The following is a 20,109-nucleotide window of genomic DNA, read 5'->3' as shown; positions in this document are numbered from 1 at the left end:
CTTGACACATTACACAATGCCACACTTTTAAGAAATGTGCAGGACTCTCGCAAGCAAACATTGGCATATTTATCACGCATAAGCCTCAGTACCGAACCTTATTTTCAGTAACACCGTGATTAGCTGTTGCAGATAAGCCTGGCCATCAATCAAACAAAAGTGACATAACTCTTTCTTTCTATTTTTAATGTCTCAATGGTAAGCAACTCAACATTAGTATTTCACAACACAAAAATACCTCATCCATCCATCCATTTTCCGAACCGCTTAATCCTCACTAGGGTCGCGGGGGGTGCTGGAGCCTATCCCAGCCGTCTTCGGGCAGTAGGCGGGGGACACCCTGAACCAGATGCCAGCCAATCGCAGGGCACACAGAGACGAACAACCATGCAAGCGCACACTCACACCTAGGGACAATTTAGAGTGTTCAATCAGCCTGCCATGCGTGTTTTTGGGACATGGGAGGAAACCGGAGCACCCGGAGAAAACCCACACAGGCCCGGGGAGAACATGCAAACTCCACACAGGGAGGCCGGAGCTGGAATTGAACCCGGTACCTCTGCACTGTGAAGCCGACGTGCTAACCACTGGACTACCGGGCCACAAAAATACCTATGACGATAAAATAACAATAAAAACTTTACTTTTAGAAATCCGTGCCTCAAATGGGAGGGCATAGGCACCTTGGTGGGAGGGCACCGAGAGACATACAGCACCGAAAGCTTTCTTAACCAGATGTGTTTACAACTGTTTGAGTGTCAATGCAGATAGCATTTAGCTGCCAACACAAACAGCGTCAGTCATCAGACTGAATGGCGAAGTGTAAACTTTTTTGGACGGAGGACGAGCGCTCTCTTCTTGTCTGCTTGAAGCAAAGTGAAGTTACTCCCTCCCACATACAAACTCAGTGAAGACACGAGACAAGTAACGCATCACATTCAGTATGATTGGTGTAATGGCGGATTACACATGTAAGACAGGCTGGGCGTGTTTCTGTGAGTTGTCAGTGAAATGGCTGTCCGTAGGTACATAACCCGATTAGGACTAAAGGGAAGGATGGAAACCCACTTCCATCTTTGCTTAGTCCATCCTTTTTAAAAAAGCTTCTCATCCTCCGTCTTCCGACAGCAAAACGGGCACCCGTCCGGGATGGACTGTTCCGTCACTGGGACGGAACAGTCCATTGCTGCGAGTTCGAATACAAGTCTCCTGTCAATCTGGCTATTGGCATCAGTCATCGAAACAGCCAGGCGAAACAAAACAAAAGTTCCACGGAAACACTAAAATTGTCATCATAATCAAATTTAAAATGCAACTGCATATTTTTAACACAATGTAAGCTGCATATTTTAAACCGTCTCCCCCTAGAAACAAATCAAATGCACTTAATGACAGTAGATCGCAATTGTTTTCCAATTACATGGGACAGACAGACAGCAGTATGACCAAATTAGATTCACCACCTACACGAGAGGTAGGGAACTCCAGTTCCTCAAGAGCCGTATCTTGCCTGTTTTATAGCTCTCCCTACTCCAAAACATCTGATTCAATTGATTATGATCGTTTCAAGCTTCAACAGAGCTTTCTGATGATTTGAGAATCAGTAGCGTTGGTGTAGGGAGGGATCTACACAAGGCAGGATATGGCTCTCGAGGAACCGGAGTTCCCTACTCCTAACCAAGAGAAACCCAAACAGTATCTTGAGGGGGGAAAAAATCCTCGAGGACAGACCCACTGCATCTTTTTCTCATATTGGGTGAAATCAATATTAGTATTCCCCCCCCCCCCCCACTCCCTTCAAAGAGACTGTCACTGTTGTTTACTAGGTCTCAGATCCCACAGGACTAACACGTGAGAAAGAGAGAAAGGAAAAAGGATGTGATGTCGAGAGTTGGCAAACGAAAGTAGTTCCAAAAAAACAGCATATCTCTCTATGCTACTTTTCCATTTGCCAGCATAACAGACTAGCATACTAAAGGAAAAGGCTCGAACTCTGCTGTGTCCTCATCCAACATTGTGTCATTCAGCACCTCAGTTGAAGCCTAATCCAGTCTGATCTGCACATCATATGAAAATCTTAGCCACCTGGATGTCACTGAGAAGTTGCACCCGGCCAAGAGCACAAAGTGCTTAAAGAGTGTCTGCAAGGCATTGCGTTTGCTGGCAAGTCTGCCACCATGCAGCTATAGCTGCTATAATACGACTCATTTTTCACCTCATTGTCATGACATTCTCTTCCACCTCTTTGCAGTTAACTACATCCCAGATCACAACCTGATACAGAGAAGGTAGCTGATAATTCTAAACATAAATACTTTGTAATCACAGTCGGGATAGAGATCACGCCGGCCCGCCAATAGCGAAAATCTGCGTATAAATGACGGCGATTGAAATGCATTGGAGGAAAATGATCACTTTATTTTGTTTTAACCCAAAAGCTGATAAATATTCAATCAATGTTTTCAATGAAAAATGGGGAGTAATGGAGGAGGGGGGTTGAAATATTTTTAAAATGCAAAAAAAAATCCCCATTCAAAACCGCAGGTGCCGAACCGCGAGTATGCAGGGGGGTCTCCTGTACTTTAATGCAGAATATTTCTAAAATCAACCATTCCTGCCAGATCGCCTTTATGCTATTTTTCTCTCTTTACCGTGGTGTGGTTGATGAGGAATGAACAAGCCTTTGACAAATCACAGCACAATGCCACCTGGGAAGGGACGCGAAGAGGTAGTCAATCGGATGCTATTCACTTGGCCCGGTATGCTGCTCCAAATATTGGTGATGAGGTGGGTGTAGCGGACCTTGGAAGGGCTATCAGGATATGCTGAAATGAGTGATGACACTGGAGCTGCTGGAAGGAGATGATTGTGTGTGTGTGTGTGTGTGTGTGTGTGTGTGTGTGTGGCAGCAGCAGCAGAGCAATAGTGGCGGAGTTGTGGGAAGGGGAAGGCAGGACGAGGGTAAACCGAGTTGAGGCGGTGGTCACGTAATAGACGGGTTCAGGCAAAGTTGAAGCTGCTGCCTCACTGGGCTGCATCTGGTAACATTTACGTCGACTGCTGCCCTGCAAATGGTGTGTGTGTGTGTGTGTGTGCGCGCAGAACAGTTAAAAGGCATAAAACTAAGTCTGGATTTTTTATTACAATGGAAAATAAGTAAAAACAAAGAGCACCCTTTCTTCAAGCCACACCTCCCTGTGAGGAACCCATTTAACAATCATCTATTAACCGAAAGCAAGGAAAGACATGAAACTACAGCCCTTTTCAAGTGTCTTTGAGGAAAATGCAAACAGGACAGATTGAGCTTTGGAAGTCCAAGTTTTTTAAAAGACCTTTTCTGACCAGCACCTCAGTTCACTGGGGAAATTGTACAATACATGGGGAAAAAATTGCAATCCAATCATCCAACAGTCTCCTTAGTAGGTGACTCTTCAACATAGATGCATGAACAAAAAAACAGTTGAAATTCTGAATGAAAATGCAATTTCGTCACTGAAGGAAGATTAACATGTATGACGACCATACCATTAATTTACGATGTGATTAAGCTTGGGCTGGGGAAAAAAAAGCTGGCTAACAAAAACTAGTCGACATTTCGTCCTCAAAACTATAATTAATTTTAAAACCATATTTGCGGCAAGCGAAGCCAATGTTTGGACACTTGGTGTTTCTCCACAGATTCTGCAGACGCACTTGTCCGGCGACAAATGTCCACAAAGATCTGTGGTTTGGGGGAACTGAAAAAGGACACAAGTAAAGTGTTAAGCTAACTCAGCTGTAAATTGCTTCTTTTAATTGACGTTACACCGAGCAAGCATCATCTTGGCCCCGGTACGTCCCATCATACTTTACAGGGTTACAAGCGTCTTCCACTGAATTTTTGTAACCGCTTGGTGCGTGGTAAACCCTATCCAGCCAACTAAGCTGAGCATAGCCTGCTGCCTGCGACTCACTGATCAAGTGCGAGTGTGAAGTGACATGACGAGCGTGACAGTCGTGGCTGAATCTTTTATTGTGTGTGTGTGTGTGTGGGGGGGGGGGGGTTTAATACGTTCTCAAGTCCACTGCTGGCCATCGGAGGAGCTTAAAGGCACTTTACCTGGTGCAAAAGAGAGAGAGACAGAGAGAGAGAGCAACCCCAGATGTTGTCTTAAATGAAAATGAATTCAAAAATAGTTTTTATTTATAAGACAAAAAAAAATCTGATGGAGCTGGCTTGAATAAAAAAGACCAATGTGTGTTGGAGAATGAGAAGCAAATCCAAACCAGGGTCTTTCTCCAACTGACCAGCTAAATATTTTAGCAGAGCCTCCACAGCACACGTGCAGGGGTCCTTCAATGCTTGTTGCTTTATTAGCAAAAATAACGGTGTGTGTGTGTGTGTGTGTGTGTTCACGAACAGCATGTCAACAAAGCGCTTTCGTTCCATTGGTCAATTTGAAGTAATTTTATCTTGGCCTGCCTCTTCTCTTCGAGCAAGCATCCGACAGTGTGTGTGCTGCATGATGCTCAGTTCAGCGCTGGATGAACGACCTTGAGCAGGCGCGAAGGGTTGTGTTGCTGTGGCAACCAAGCCTCGCGCAACCAGTAACAGCTGGATGCTACAGCACGGCGTGAATTTTTGTGGGTGTCGCCGCTTTATTACAGCCACTCTTCCCCTCTCATTTACCCCCTCCTCCTCTACCTCCTCATCTCCCAGTCTCTCATTCGTCATCTCGCTTACATGCAAACAGACCACGACATGATCACATACACAAAGGAAAGCCTCCTTCCCCAATAACAATAACACCAACTTAGCTTGAGTACGCCACTTCAGAAATCAAATCAAGTCCTTTGTGTATATGTGGAAAGACAGAGCAGCCTTGAGAAGCACTAAACAACAGGAATCCAGAGCCACAGGCGACGAACAAAATGGCACGCAGGAAAGGCATCGAGATGGCCACTTGACATTCCTCTCACAGGCAAAAATGAAATGAGTGGAGGGGAGAGAAGGGCTGTGCCGAATCATTCCAGCCAGAGAAAGGAAAAGTGAAACACCAAGACTGTGCTGTCAGTTGTTGCCCTAGCTTTGTACCCACGCACATCTCTTTCCTCATCGGCTTGCATGTCAGATGTGCAAATTTTCATGAATGAGATTATTTTCCTGACCGCAAGCTATCTATGATTTTAAAAATGCGACAACAGTAATAAAGTGCAGCTTTACGACTCTCTTCGTTTGAAATCATTCAGACAGTAATTGTGATGTATCAATTGCTGTCCTCAAATTCCAAGTTTGAGAAGCTTTGGGATTTTCAAGTTTTTAACATACCACTGCCCACGCAAATGCAAAATCTTTTAATTAAAAAGTCTTATAATTCATACGGAAACTTTCTTTTTCTTACATTTTCCAAGTTGGGGTGAAGCTTGGCAGTGACTATGCCTGACCCATTCAATATTGATACCACAACACCAGTGTGCTCGAAAAACACACTGGCTGCTGTCTATTCAGACAAAACAAAATATTGTCTGACCCCACCTTTGCAAGTGAATAGTAAAAAGAAAGAAAGACGGATAGAAAGAAAAAAAGAAAGAAACAAGAGAGACAGACAGACAGACATACAGACAGACAAATTATTTTCCATTTCAGTTATCTGGCCTGTGGTTTACATTTATTTTATTTTCCAATCCAACCATGTAAATGATTGATCATCAAAATTAATAAAATAGCTGAATTTGGATATTTCCTGTTCAAATACAATTCTAAAAAGAGACAGCAGCAATAAATAAAAGAAACAATAACAAACTTGACCTTGTACAAGTTTGTGTCAAATAGGGGGTCGGGATGCTGGGGAGGCTGAGGCGCATGTGACCCCAAGGAATGGTGGCTGGATAATGAATGGCTGACAAAATTGTCATTAGTCAAAAGAGTAATGAAAATGTATACATTTATTTATTCTAAAGCATACTCGACTACGCACGGACAGCCCATTTGAACACATGCACTTTTAGGCCATTCATCAGTCCTTCAATCTCCTATGATCCAATATGTTTTAATTGCACACAAGCAATGATTTAATTAACAATGTTGACAAAATAACCCAAATTGCCTTCAAGAGGGTTTCAGCCTCGATTTTGTCAATGAGTTTTTACTGCCACCTTTGGCTCACCGTGAGGGGCTGAGGAAATGATCCTTCTAGTTTTGGACACATAAATAATTTAAAATTGAGTTTTTTTGCAGTTTGACAACAACACTTATTGAGTTGTCCTTTTTAAGTGTTGGTTTGTTTTGTTAAAATGGCAACAAGGTATTTTATGGAAAAATTGCTTGTGTTATGACTATTTTAAATACGCGTGCTGGCATGAAATTAGGCTGAGAGGCATCGACCACCAGACAGCATCAGGACAAAAATGAGTGTGCTTCAGGAAAAAAAAGACCCCTCCTCCACAGAGCCGAATCAATGTGAACCAGTGAAGATTAATTCCTGTTTAACACATCCTGACACATGGAGAAGGGGCCTCAATAACAACAGGACAACAGTTCAGTTGACGCATTGTGGCTTGGTGGCACAGGGGATAGCGGTCAAAACACCCCGGAAAGACGAGCGAGAATGGAGTAAAGCGTGTCGAGTCAGAAAGCGATTCCGCAGCAGAGAATAGTGCACAATCGACCAGGAGAAAACAAAACAATGGAAGAATTCCAGGTAGAATTCCAGCAAGAGGCTCCACCTGTGCCCCTCCTCCATTGGATAGCCACATCCTCCTCATTCTCACAAGCTTCCCAGGCTGGTGATGGGTGAGGTCCAGGCTCCTCAGCCCTGCCCCCAGCGCCTGACCCACTCACGAACATCCCCCGCTAACCTCTGTCCCCATTCCCCACCCCCTCCCCCCACTTCAGCAAATATTGTGCATCACTGTCACCCTCCTCCTCATCTCACCATCCGCTTATAGCCAAGACCAGCCAAGACCTGGGCCACAGCACAGGCACAACTGTGAATCCGTTAAAAGAGGGGCGCTGTGGCAGATGCTGGTGATCGACTGCGCTGCCATGCTGCTTCACATGGGAAGCAGGCAGCCATGCCAGACGATGTGCAGTCCTACTGTACGGTGTTCACGTGGTTTCCAATTATTGAGGCCACTGCACGATTGATTAGTCCCTAATTAAATGAGTCTGTCCATTTTCAAAGCTCATCTTGAAAGGCATTTTTATTGTTTAGCTTTCGACTCAGCAGGCGACTTGGCATTGTTCGAGTGTTTTATTGTAAATACTGTCTTTATTTTTATGTCTGATTTTTACTTTACGTACAGCTTTTTGTATGCAGCTATGGTTGTTTTTAAAGTGCTCTGTAATCATGAGGCGGACGTATTAACCAGTCTACACCGTGCCGCATGTTGTCAAGGTTAAAATGAAAAGCATCGGAAAGGCAAATATTATATAATTCAAGTAATTATTGTTCTCATTCAGAAGTGAAGCTTTAGCTATAGGCTTCTTCCTACTTCTTTTTGAACAGTGAAGTGTATATTTTAATTATATATTTTTTTCAATCATGCACAAATAAGGATTAATTCATTTATTCAATGAATTAAATTCTGTTTATACAATGTAAATACAGACTGACTTGCAATCAGTCCAGGGTGAGCTCACCTCTTGCCCACTGTCAGCTAGGATAGGCTCCACCCACCGCAACCATTAATAGGATAAATATTATATATATACAGTATATATATATATATATAGAGAGAGAGAGAGAGAGAGAGAGAGAGAGAGAGAGAGAGAGAGAGCGAGAGAGTAAATGACAGATGGATGGATGGATTTATATGAGCAGAAATAAAGTTTCCTTCCGAATGAAGGCTCAATCTTTCTGGATCTTAAACATCAAAGTCTGCCACACAACTCCACAGGTACACTAAATAATCCTGTTTTTCCCAGATAAAATGATCAATAAATACTGGATGTATACTGAAGTCAGTGCATATCATACAAGTGTTGTGTGCTTCTCTTCTGTTCCAACTTCCTGCTTGTAGCTATTTAACTGCAAAGTAGAAATTAAACCAAGACTGTCAATGAATGAAAACAACAACACAGAGATGTATTAACAGATGTATTAAAAACACTAATTCAAGCAATTAAGCTGTCCACGTGTACAGTCAACCACGACATGCATCAAGTTTACTCCCTTTTGGCTGACGCAGAATGTGGGGAGCAGACAGTACAGATGAGCTCATTTGGGACGAGGCTTTACGTGCACATCCACACATTATGACTGCCAGAGTATCAAACAAGGGACCTCCGGCGTTACAGGGTGTCGGTGCATGGCCGCTCTGCTGCCCCCTGCAGATATGCACTGGGGGGAGCGTTCCGGATGATAGAGCAAATGACATACTGTACAGCAGACACTACAGGGATAAAGAGAAAAAACGAGCACGTACACTCTTTCACCTCTGATACTTTCTTGCGAAGCATTCTCGCTGTAATGCACAAACATGTACTTTAAATACTTTTTCATCGCTCGGTACGGCGAAGGGATTCCGGCTCTTGCAGACAGACAGCATCTTTCCACAAATCGCATGCTTGCACCAGCAAAACCCAGGCTCACGGCTCTCTCAAAGCAATGCGCGCAGTTCACGATATGCGCGATCGTGGAGCAGCGAACCTTAAACTCCCTTACCGTCGCTACCGTGCCGTGGACAGCCTGTCTTGCAAGCTGCCAGCCAACCGTCGCTGTCAAACGCCGCGACCAAGCGTTCACCTCTCGCCTCACGCTGGTCGCGTGCGAGTTTGGTTTTTAAAACATAAACTTCCAGACACGTTAAGCGGAAACACTTGCCACCAGCGGCGTGTGTGTGTAAACTCGGCAGCCCGTGTGAAGTTCGCATGATGAAATAAAGATGCAAAAGGATACATCTTTAATCATTTTGCAACGTTGGAAATGAAATGTTTAGTGTCATTTCGAAGAGCGTACAGTGTGCCCTCCGCACCGCACCGATACCGATTTGCGTGCACTGCCGCAGGTTAACACAAGTAAGCATTTCCGTCCTCTATCAATCTCACCGCAAACCAAATGCAAAGTCTAGTCAAATTCGTGTATGAATGTCCAAAAGCATGCGTGAAGGCCTTACCTTAAAAACGTATCTGTCTACCGGATCGATAATTTCGTCTTTACACCATTAACTCTCCGCCATCTTCGACACTGTTTGTTTAAATGAGAAACACTCCCGGAGCCAAACGAAGCCAGTTCTGTAAGTTGAGGCGTCGCAGGCGGTTGTGGGTAATGAAGTTTATCCGTTGAAAACATTTCGGCTCTCGCCTTGCTGTTTATCCCGGAAATGGACTACAAGCAGACGACACCACCACGACGGAGAGAGCAGGGGATGTGAGGGTCTCACGGGGGCGTTCGCTGTCTGTCTCGCCGCTTGCAGACTGGTGTCAGCGACTTCAGCAGGTCGGCCAAAGGTGACAAGGTGTGAACCTTCACTTGACCCCCAGACAACTGTCAAAATGCCTGACTTGGTTCGAGAAACTGTTTTGTTTTTACTGACGACCACCGACAATATGAGACTGACACATATTGGACCTAACAACATTTTACAACAGTCAAATTGACAATCATAAAGATTTGGGTGAAAAAATGTCACAGCATTGGATGTTAAAATTTAGTTCAGTCACTACAGCAATGCTATAAAAAAAATAATAATAATAAGGAAAAAAAATGCACCGGATGGAACCATAAGATTGTTGTTTATATTTGGACAAAATACGCGCATATGTGAAAAATGCAACTTCTGAATATATTTATTCATTCATTTTCCGAACCGCTTTATCCTCACTAGGGTCGCTGGAGCCTATCCCAGTTGTCTTCGGACAGTAGGCGGGGGACACCCTGAATCGGTTGCCAGCCAATTGCAGGGCACACAGAGACGAACAACCATCCATGCCCACACTCACACCTAGGGACAATTTAGAGTGTTCAATCAGCCTCCCATGCATGTTTTTGGAATGTGGGAGGAAACCAGAGTACCCGGAGAAAACCCAAGCAGGCCCGGGGAGAACATGCAAACTCCACACAGGGAGGCCGCAGCTGGAATGAGAATTGAACCCGGTACTTCTGCACTGTGAAGTCGACATGCTAACCACTGGACTACCGGGCCGCCTTGAATATATTTAATATTTATGAATACATTTTTCAATGCATGTATAAATGATCCACTTTGAAGCAAGGAACAAAATAAGCACATGTGATTTTTTTTCCAGTGCAAAGGGCTCTCTTGTCATCAAAATTACCATTCAAGGACAGCACAAAACAGATGAAAAAAACCCCAACAACATTCAGTGCACTCTTTTTGTACATTTTTTTCACACAAAATCAACTCACTCAAAATGTTAACTTTATTTCGTTACTATGTTTGTCTTGCATAGCATTCCAAATCTGCAAACAAACAAACTACTCCTCACGTTGCAGTATTGGGCAGTCTATAAGTCTCAGTGGTAAGCACAACTCAGACATGTCAGACAGTGGTGATCGGTGGTATTACAACTTAAAAATACAGTCAACCACTGCCTATTGGCAGTAAGGCACCCACGGGTTTGCTTAATATTCATGTTTTTTTCAATATTTTGAAAAAAAATTCCCTAATTTTTTAGTTGAAAACGTATTTTCATCCGTATTTTTGAAGGGGGTTTTTTGGGGGGGGCTTGTAAAAAAATAACATAAAGTTCAAAAACATTTGTTTTTAGGAAGAACATTATTTTTTTAAATTAATCGACGCCACTCAGTGTGTGTTAGTGTCGCCAGTTGCCCACCCTTTTTTTTTAGATTGACTGCATTAAAGAGGTGGGTGATGTTTATACTTTTGTTTATTTCCTGCACTGTTTCTCAAACTTACTGGGCCAATGCCCTTATTTTACATTATAAATCTCATGGCATACCACCAAACAAAAGTGTCATATATGAAAACTGAAATAATAATAATGGACTCGTCTCAATTTATTCACAATATATTTACTCAGGTGAAATTTGGAGCTGTTTGTTTAACATATACTCACATGGAGCCATGACTTATTTTGTTGTATGACTGGCAACAGTTTTATATACAGCAGTGCTTCTCAATTGCTCCCCACCAGCTCCTGCAGGATGAAAAGAGCATTTCGCCCACTCGCCAAATTTTCACCATGACTATAAATAGTATATTTTGTCTATAATATTGTTTTGGTCAAGTAGTGTGTGATGGTAGTGGACCCATTTCGCAAAAGATCTGCGATCCCTAGGCTCAAAGGTGCGGATCAAACCGTCGCCAATTCCTAGTGGATCGCAGTGAAGTCCGTAAGGGAGCCTCCACGCCGAATTGACGGGACTTTCCATCACTGGAGAGTTGGTGCGAAGTGGTAATGACCTTCGGGTCAGCAAAATCCCGCGGGACCGTGTCCGGCGGTATACAAATCCACCACAGTCCTGGCGTTAAGCGCCTAGCAAGGTGTCGGACCGGATCCCCAAGCCGACCATCCCCATGGGTTATGAAGGAATGCCCACCCTTCAAAATAAAACACGGGGCCCGGCGCATCCACGGTCCAACCTCGGGTGCTGCAGACCCCCTGGACCACCACCGTCGGCCACCGCGCTGCCGTGGACCCTGGCCACGGGGTCGAAGTGCGGGGGCGGGGTTGCGACCCGTCCCCCTCCCTCACGCTACATAGCCCCCAGGATGGCGATTCTCCCCCCCCTCTTCCCCTCCCCTCTGCCCCATCAACCCGTTTCCCCCCTCTCCCGATCCCCCAAACTCAAGAAGTCCGGCGGCGATGGCGCGGGGTGTCGGGGACAGGCTCAGATGAGGGCCCACGTCCCTAGCTCCACAACCACACGTCGGCGGCCGTGGCACGATGGTCGCTCCCCTTGCGAACTGGTGATGGTGCAGGGGAGAGGCAGCGACCACGGTGGCGGAGCAGGACTCTCTAGTCGCAGCGCTGCTCCCCTCAATCCGAGGAAGGGCCAATAAAAGGCGGCCTAAACACGCCCATCACCGCCATCGATCGGCTGGAGACCCGCCTCCGGCAGATTCATCCTTTATGCGGGCGAAACAAATACAAATATAAAAACCGGACTGCTTTCCTGGAAATCGGCGCTTGGAATGTACGAACCCTGATGGACAATGCAAGAGCAAAGAGACCGGAGCGCAGGACTGCCCTCATCGCCCTTGAGATTCAGAAGCTCGGCCTGGACATTGTGGCCCTCTCCGAGACCCGTCTCCCTGGTGCCGGGCAGCTCGAGGAGCCTCGGCACGGGTACACCTTCTTCTGGAGCGGACGAGCTGTGGAGGAGAGAAGAATTCACGGTGTAGGGTTCTGCGTTAAGTCACGTCTGGTTAGGGATCACAACATCATCCCCGTAAGAACTTCTGAGAGACTCATGTCCATCACCCTACCTCTGTGTCAATCCCAATCCCTTGTCATCATCAGCGCCTACGCACCTACCCTGGACGCCTCGGAGGAGGCGAAGGAGTCCTTCTATGCCGCGCTGCGTGGCCTGATCCTCCGCGTCAACCCCCGGGATAAGCTCTTGGTTCTGGGGGATTTCAATGCGCGGGTGGGCCGGGACCATCAGCTTTGGGGAGGGACTCTGGGGAAGGAAGGCGTTGGCAACTGCAACGAAAATGGAGAACTACTCCTTGGTCTCTGCGCAGAGACGGAGATGGTAATAACCAACACACTGTTTCGGATGGCCAACAAGCACAAGACCACCTGGCAACATCCAAGATCCGGCCACTGGCACCTGATCGATTACGTCCTTACCCGAATCTGCGACCGATCCGACGTCATGGTCACGAGGGCCATCCGCTCCATGGATGACGGATGGTCCGATCACAGGCTGGTAGCCTCAAGACTTAGGCTGAAGATCGCGCCTGCGAAAAGAAGGAAGAAGATCCCCAAGAGGATACGTTTCAATGTTGGGCTGCTGAGGAATCCCCAAGTCCTCGAACAGTACCAGACGTCCCTCGCGGACAAACTGGACACTCAACCTCGGACCCTTCCTGCCACTGTCCACTCAGACTGGGAGCACTTGAAAACTGCGCTCACCAAATCCGCGGAAGAGGTCCTCGGTGTCCAGAAGAGGAGAAATCCCGACTGGTTTGCCGAAAACCTGGAAGAAATTGAGCCACTGATTTCAAGAAAGAGAGAGGCTCGCATTGCATGGCAGAACTGCGTTTCCTCCAAGAGACTTGAAGAAGCCTACCGGACAGCCAAAAGTGAAGCACAGAGAGAGATCCGGAGGATCCAAAATCAATGGTGGGTCAACTTTGCCCACCAAATGCAGAGTTCCGCTGATCGTCACGATACCAGATCCTTCTTCGAAGCAACGAGGAAGATCATCGGTCCGGCTCACAGTCCTCCAATGGCTGTGAAGGCAAAGGACGGCACCATCCTGCAGGAAAAGGAGGATACTCACCAGCGATGGAAGGAGCATTTCATGGAGCTCCTGAACCGTCCGACATGCGCAATAGACGGCTTCCTCGATCCTGTCCCCCAGCTCCCCGTGCAACACTGGATGACGGAGCTGCCGACTCTCCGGGAGATCTCCGGAGCCCTGAGGAGGATGAAGAAGAACAAAGCTGCTGGAGTCGACGACATCCCCGTAGAACTTTTACAAGCTGGGGGTGCACATCTCCTCACCCGCCTCCACACCTTCATCCTTCAATGCTGGATCGAGGAGACGGTGCCTAGGGAACTGAAGGACTCCGTCATCGTCACGATATTCAAGAAGGGCGACAAACTCGACTGTGGAAACTATCGTGGAATTTCGCTGCTGTCAACTGCTGGAAAACTCATCTGTCGTATACTGGCCGACCGACTCACCTGTCTCGCTGAGCGGGTTCTTCCGGAGTCCCAGGCGGGCTTCCGTCCAGGAAGGGGAACCGCGGACATGGTGTTCTGCGCCAGACAGCTCCTGGAGAAGTGCCGGGAGCAGCGGAGGGAGTTCCACGCCATCTTTTATGATCTGGCCAAAGCGTTTGATTCTGTGCCCCGAGCAGCACTCTGGAAAGTGCTGGAACGTCAAGGCTGCCCCCCCAAATTCATATCCCTCATCCGGATGTTTCACGACGGCATGAAGGGTTGCGTCCTGACTCAGGGCGAAATGACTCCCCCATTCCCGGTTCGGACCGGAGTCAAACAGGGCTGCACGGTGGTGCCGACGTTGTTCTGCCTCTACATCGCCGCGCTCATCCACCACGTCACCCCTGTCCAGGAGCACGGAATAACTCTACACTACCAAACTGAAGGGTCGCTCTTCAAACTCAGCCGTTTGAGGAGCAGGCGGGGGACCATGGTCACGACCGTCAGCGAACTCCAGTACGCTGATGACAATGCTGCGGTCTCCAACTCCTCCGGGGGCCTCCAGCTCATCGCGGACGGCTTCGCCGCGGCGTACAGGACCTTTGGCCTCTCCGTCAACACCAAAAAGACAAAGACCCTCCACCTGAACCATCGTCCACCCCAAATCTCCATAGACGACGAACCCATCGAGCAGGTCTCGGCGTTCCCTTACCTGGGCAGCATTATCCAGGAGGACGCCGGCCTCACGGAGGACCTCACTTACCGTATCCAGGCAGCCCACACAGCCTTTGGACGCCTCGGTCGTCGGGTCTTCAGGAATCACGCCATTTCCACCAACACGAAGATCATGGTGTATAAGTCTGTCGTCCTCCCGACCCTTCTCTATGGCGCCGAATGTTGGACCCTCTATCGGAGCAGCATCAAGAGGCTCGAGAGGTTCCACCAAGGACGACTCCGATCTCTCCTCAACGTTTCCTGGGAGGAGAGAGTGACTAATAATGAGATCCTCACCCGGGCTGGCCTCACGAGTATCGAGGCCATGATCACCCTGGCCCAACTGCGGTGGGCCGGCCACGTGCAGCGGATGAGCGACGACCGTCTCCCGAAGCAGCTCTTCTACGCGGAGTTGCTGGAGGGCACCCGTCCCCGCGGTGGCCCGAAAAGACGATTCAAAGACCAGCTAAAGGGTCATCTTCAGCGGTGCCGGATTCCCCCGGCACAGTGGGCTGACCTGGCCGCGGATCGGGCGGCCTGGCGTGGGGCTGTGCGGGGCGGGGTCCAGGTCCTCGAGACTCGACGCGTCGCTGCGGAGGAGGACCGGCGAGCGCGGAGGAAGGAGAGGGCCCGGCAACTGCCCGGCCCCCCAACCCACTTCTGTCAATCCTGCGGGCGGGGCTTTCGGGGAAGACTGGGCCTCTACAGTCATCGGAGACACAAGCACCAGGAGCCGTCGCCTTGTCCTGGGGGCCGCATTCCTCGATAACGAGGGCCTTCACCGACCGGTAGTGGACCCAAAAAGCAGGGAGGCAGGAGACGCAAAATGTGCTGAACATAATGTAGAAACAAAAACACTCACGGGGTCACACTGGAAAAAAACTGAATGAGGAACATAAACAAAGTCCTGAAAACCTGAATAAACCAAAGTAACAAACAAACAAAAGCCCATGACAGAACCACAAACAATCCGATCCCGAGTGGTCGGCGTGGCAGTCCTTTTAACAAAACAGAGCGAATGACATGACCAACAAGTGCGACACTGGAGGAGAAGCCTTCCAATGACATTGGTTGGTTCCAAACGGTAGCAAAACATTTTATCCTTATTAGCAGACAATAAGAATGCCGCTGCCACCTACTGAAGTGAATGTTCAATTACACTTTATTCTAGTATGGCAAAAAAAAAACAACCACAATAAACCTGTTCCCTGAGGTCACACGTGCAGCCCCTATGGGGGCCCACCCCACTATTAGAGAATGGCTGAAATAAAGGTTACTTGTACCTTCTTTCATCTGATGGCACTATACATAGCTAGCATCGATAGATGAATAGCTGTAGCTGAATAGCTATAGATATAGCTGTAATTTACAAATAATAGTTTTCAGACAAATAGTAGCTCATGGCACCCCTGATAATCTCCCACGGCACGCTTTTTGGGAAATTCTGATTCACTGTATCGCCATAAACAACAGCATGTTTCTGAAACAGTGGCAAACTGAATACGTCATAAAATGGAAAGATATTAATGTTACTCATCAGCATTATGCCTGATAACATCTTTTTACTGAATGAATTTTAACTCAATTAATTTGTGTCAAAAGCCTTGTTTTGTAAATACAGTAACGTTGACAAATGAATATAGTTTCATATGTGAAACGATCAGACTTTGTATGCTACTGACCTATATGTCATGTTTCATATTTATTTATTGCGTGGTACACAAAGATTTGTTTTTTAATTGGAACTCTTTGTATAGAAATGTTACCGTCATTCAACAACTCTCCGCTGTTTTCGCCGGGGCCGGCCTCCTGTGAACTTGCTTTGTGTGTTTGACTGGAGGGACTGTCGCTCCTCCAGGTCAACCATCTCTTAAAGATGAGACCCATATGCAGGCTCCATATGCGAGCTGGCGGGTCCAGCATGGAGCACTGACGTCTTTGCCAGGTGGCCTATGAATTGGGACGCGTCGGCACAGCGGTCCAAACGCTGCCAAGATACACTAAGCAAGGGACAGAAAGCAGCAGAAACCATCACCATGGTGATACCAGACAGACGAGAGTGCAGATAGCTGGATAGACGCACACACAGACACACACAGTCAATATATCCTGTTGTGACAGTGACAGTGTGAAGGCAAGAGAATGAGAAGTGAAGAGAAGGGTGAGAGAGAATCGCGACAAGATGATGAGATAGTGGCATTTAGTTTGGAGTAAGGACCAGATCACAGATAATGATAAATACCACCTATTTCCTGGGTAGGTGGGAACATCAATAAGTGGGCAAAAAAGGCAAAGAACAAAAAGAAAAGCATAGAGGCTTTGTAATAAAAGTAGTGCAACAGAGGTAGAACTGTGCTGAAGTGTCTCAGAAAGTTAGCGATGAAGAAAATGTAGGACCTCAGAAAGTAAGGAAATATTGAAATGGGGGTTGTGGTGGAGGTTTAAAGTAATTAGCCTTGTGGGTCAGGCTTAATTCATCAGGCAAAATGAAAGGGTCTGCCAGGAAGAATAAAAAGAGATTAGTGCATAACTCAATGAGGGATTCAGAAATGTGACTGTTCTTGGAAAGTACATTTACACAAGAAAGCTTTTTAGAGTTTAATACTAGCAGTTTGAAAAGGTGCTTTAAAGCGAACCTCCAGTGGCCCATTTTGAGGTCTTGATGGGGAAAGGAAGTAATACTTTTTTGTGTCTAGTCTTGAATTTGCCCCAAAAAACCCTCTGGTTCATTTTAATGCATGGCACCATGTTAGGAAGGGATGTGTTAACATGTTTGGAAGTTATTAACTGGGGCGATGCACCACTTGAGTGATACGATGGCTTACCTATAGATGAAAATCTGTCTCTTCTCATTTTCTCAAGCCGTCATAGAAAAGCCCCCCCCCCCCCCAAAACAAAACAAAACTAAAACTAAAAACAAAACAAGTCCACTACCTGGCAGGCCATGAGCAAGCACCTCAGTGTCACACGCTTCCTCATCTGACAGCGAGACATCCTGGGATCTACCCGGCCGGTTAAATGGCCATGAACGTGGCATCCAGATATCTATTTGTGAATTTTTTTTTATTCATTTAAACGCAAAGGATGCAACCTCATTCTCATCACAGGCAGGTTTTCGCCTTCACAGGCCCTGGCTGATTATTTAGCTGCAGCGCTGGCCTTGTCTGACACAGAGTCAGCAAACCATGCGGTGTCAGTGAGATTCGTCAGAATCTGAGCAAGAAAATGTCACGCTGAATTGGAGACACGGCTGGGCCAAGATGTCTTTCACTGCCGCTACGTCATGGCTCCGCCTCTTGCAGGCAATTATGGCACATACTACACATCATGTTGGTGGCCTCGGAAATGGTGAGTGAAGAATTAAATTGGCCATTGACGGTGTAGTGGTAGGGCGGCACGGTGTTCTACTGATTAGCAGGTCCGCCTCACGATCCAGAGGTCCATGGTTCGATTCTGGGTTCTGGCCTTCCTATGTGGAGTTTACATGTTCTGCCCTTTTCTCCAGGCACTCTGGTTTCCTCTCACATTCCAAGAAGATGCATGGTAGGTTAATTGATCATTCTAGATTGTCCTTAAGTGTGATTGTGTATGCCCTGCGATTGGCTGACAACCAGTTCAGGGTGTACCCCGCCTACTGCCTAAGGTCAGCTGGGATAGGCTCCACACCTGCAACCCTTGTGAGGATAAAGCTGTTCAGATAGTAGTTGGATGGATGGTGGAGTGGTTCACTCACCTGACCTCTGTGCAGGCAGTGTGGGGGTTTCTCCCCAATCTACAGTGGTGTAAACTGAGAATGGTTGTGTGTCTCTCTATGTGCCATATAATTCATTTGACACAAATAGCAGACCACAATGCCATTCACGTAAAGTCAACAAAGATGGGTTCCTGCTCCCATTCCACTGGACAAGAATGATCTTTTTGAATGCCTTCATGATTAGACTGTAGCTAAGGAAGAACCCTGTTCATTTTGAATGTTACCAGACCAAACATGGTCGACTTTTGAGGAATAACTTCTCTTCATGAAAGGAATGGTAGCAGTTGTGTGTGTGTGTGTGTGTGTGTGTGTGTGTGTGTGTGTGTGTGTGTATATATATATATATATATATATATATATATATATATATAGATAGATAGAGAGAGAGAGCGAAGAGCGAAGATCTATAAGATATATAGAAGATATATAAGATAAGAAGATATATAAGAGCAAAGATCCTGTGGGACTTCCAGATCCAGACTGACAAGATGGTGATGGCGAACCAACCAGATATCGTGATCATAGATAAAGGGCAGAGGAAAGCCGTTGTAGTGGATGTAGCGGTCCCAAGTGATCAGAAAGACACATCAGAAAGAAGGAACACGAGAAACTCGAGAAATACCAAGGGCTCAGAGAGGAGCTGGAGAGAGCCTGGAAGGTAAAGGTGACACCGCCTGTGGTGGTCGGAGCACTCGGGGCAGTAACCCCCAAACTAGATGAATGGTTGCAACAGATCCCGGGAACAACATCGGACATCTCAGTCCAGAAATGTGCAGTGCTGGGAACAGCAAGGATACTGCGCAGAACCCTCAAGCTTCCTGGCCTCTGGTAGAGGACCCGAGCTGAACGAGGGACGGACACCACCCGAGGGGGGGTGAGACGAGGAATTCTTTCTTTACACACACACACACACACACACACACAAACACACGGTATACACTGTACTTTTGAGGATTAATTTCTCTTCATGAAAGGAATAGTAGCAGTTGTGCTCGAGTTTAAAATCATATTTAGTTTTCAAGAATTTGCAAAATTCAACAGTTATTACTGTTTCAATTATTGGCAGGCTGGCTTCAGGTTTTTATTCATGCTTTATTAACCAATTTGGCATTCATTGTTAAGAGTCACCCAGTGAGGATTTAGGGGATTGTAGAGTGAGGTGTGGGAGGGTGAGACGAAGAAGCTGCTTAAAATTCTTACCAGGTAGAGATGAGATTTCAGGAGGATAGTGGAACAGCTAATGCACTAACATGAAAACACACACACATACATTTCAGTTTCACCATTGGCAGCACCTCAATTTGGACACCATCAGTGAGGTGGAATTTAAAAGGCAGCTGCACTGGTAAATATATAACATGGGTAAGATTCAAACAGATACATCGATTCTTTTGGGGGACGGGTCTTTATTTATACAAATGCATTCATTAAAATGATATTGAACAATAATGTCCTTAACAGATTAATATCATAATGGATGGCATAAAACATGCATCAAGAGCAAAAGAGCCTATTGGAATGCAGTTTGCACTCAAATGAGTAACCACTCCCTGGTCCCTAGTGATGCTCTTAGTTGTCATGGTAACAAAAGCTCTTTGTTTTTGTTTGTCTAATTTGTACTCCATGTACAGTGATGGTTGTTTTTAAACCGCCCTTTAAGTAAAGGTGAGTTGAGAGCTGTCCAAACGTACCTCAGTCATTTCAACCAGCGAAATAAAATTGGATGATACAGTCAAACCTCTTTTCAACATACCCCGTTTACGTTTCCACTCCTGTAACATTCACAAATCAAAGTCACAATTTCACGTAATTCATTTTCCATTTGCCGATTTTGCTTACA

General features: G+C 46.4%; 2 protein-coding genes across 5 annotated transcripts in view; both read right to left on the bottom strand.

The window, feature by feature from the left end:
* The window catches only part of LOC147210673 (nuclear receptor coactivator 3-like), a 56,910-nt gene extending 47,715 nt beyond the window's left edge, over positions 1 to 9,195 (bottom strand). For both annotated transcript variants that reach the window (XM_086114635.1, XM_086114640.1), the window contains exon 1: positions 9,097 to 9,195. The gene's annotated coding sequence lies outside the window, so the exon portion shown is untranslated. The remainder of the gene's footprint in view (positions 1 to 9,096) is intronic.
* A 3,590-nt stretch (positions 9,196 to 12,785) lies between these two features.
* The window catches only part of LOC147210672 (translocating chain-associated membrane protein 1-like 1), a 29,620-nt gene continuing 22,296 nt past the window's right edge, over positions 12,786 to 20,109 (bottom strand). The window contains exons 11-16 of one of the 3 annotated variants that reach the window (XR_015101284.1): positions 13,823 to 14,776; positions 13,640 to 13,753; positions 13,416 to 13,553; positions 13,203 to 13,315; positions 13,046 to 13,109; positions 12,786 to 12,870 (exon numbers count right to left, since the gene is read on the bottom strand). The gene's annotated coding sequence lies outside the window, so the exon portion shown is untranslated. Of the gene's footprint in view, positions 12,871 to 13,045; positions 13,110 to 13,202; positions 13,554 to 13,639; positions 13,754 to 13,822; positions 14,777 to 20,109 lie in introns of all 3 variants that reach the window. The other 2 variants (XR_015101285.1, XR_015101283.1) reach the window with 2 other exon arrangements.

This window comes from Hippocampus guttulatus, chromosome 1 (genome assembly GCF_054856545.1).
Source record: "Hippocampus guttulatus isolate MCC_2025c chromosome 1, RoL_Hgut_1.0, whole genome shotgun sequence".
In the NCBI taxonomy this organism is placed as follows: domain Eukaryota; kingdom Metazoa; phylum Chordata; class Actinopteri; order Syngnathiformes; family Syngnathidae; genus Hippocampus; species Hippocampus guttulatus.
The sequence above is the reverse complement of the archived record's forward strand: the minus strand, read 5'-3'. Positions and strand labels throughout refer to the sequence as shown.